Source organism: Lottia gigantea (assembly GCF_000327385.1).
Source record: "Lottia gigantea unplaced genomic scaffold LOTGIsca_24, whole genome shotgun sequence".
NCBI classification, from domain to species: Eukaryota; Metazoa; Mollusca; class Gastropoda; family Lottiidae; genus Lottia; species Lottia gigantea.
The window spans coordinates 1,027,144-1,028,122 of NW_008708707.1; the positions used below are offsets into that span (position 1 = coordinate 1,027,144).

At 34.9% G+C, this 979-nt stretch overlaps 1 protein-coding gene across 1 annotated transcript in view; it reads left to right on the plus strand.

Moving 5' to 3' along the window:
• The window catches only part of LOTGIDRAFT_214800 (hypothetical protein), a gene marked incomplete at both ends in the record, with an annotated part of 29,976 nt that overhangs the window by 17,201 nt on the left and 11,796 nt on the right, over nucleotides 1–979 (plus strand). The window lies entirely within an intron of this gene.

Here is a 979-nt window from a genome sequence, read left to right on the forward strand (position 1 = left end):
CAGCTATGATTGGTGAGAGCTACAACCGAGCTTATGGGGTAAGAATTCATTCAAGCCAATCAAAATCACTGTACATGTGGGATGAAGAATGAATATTGAAATATCCCCATATTCCAGCAATAATGATGAACACTTTATTTTACTTGGGTCAGAATTAAATCCTTTGCACCAAAATGAACCAACATTCACCCAATTGGAACAAACAAAAATGAAATGTATCGTATGAACACAACAAATAAAACTTTTGAACATTTGATTGGTTGAAATTTTAAGTATCTTGGAACTCATGCTGCATAAAAATTTCTTCAGATCTTAGTTGTCAAGTGTAGTAGCCTGCAGTAGAAACAAATAAGGAAACATTTTGATGGGAACTTTAGTTAGAGTGTTTTATTATTTGTCTAGGCAATGGTGAATGTACAGATGTTAGCTGAATTAGAAGAGATCATACAATATAAACTAGTACCAGAGAGACGAGAAGCTATTAGATTAAACTGGTGGAATAGACTCAAGGTCATTCATTCATTCATTCATTCATTCATTCATTCGGCTGCCATTTACACCTAGGCTTACACAGAAAAGAGGCTCAATAAACCAAGGCCATTGTGATACAGATTATGCACATTAAAGATCTCTCCACAGCTGGAAATGAAAAATAATTAGGGTAGTGCTGATAAGATGTCCCTCATTGCCCACTGCATCCCTCAAGTAAAGAAGATGAAGACATAGTAATCTCCCATTTCTATAGTCAACCTTATATGTTATTGCTCTCATTTTGAATTTTATTGGTTTGCCAAGTTTTTTTCCCCATTCAAAGTAAGGCATAAAAATCTATCACTTATGGAATTGGCCTGACAATAACTTACCTCATTGCATACTCTACATCATTACCCATCTTACGAAGATGAAAAGGATGTAAAACTCCATTATATTTCGTTACTATTCCAGGGTTGTCAACAGAATGTAGAAGACTGGCAGAAAA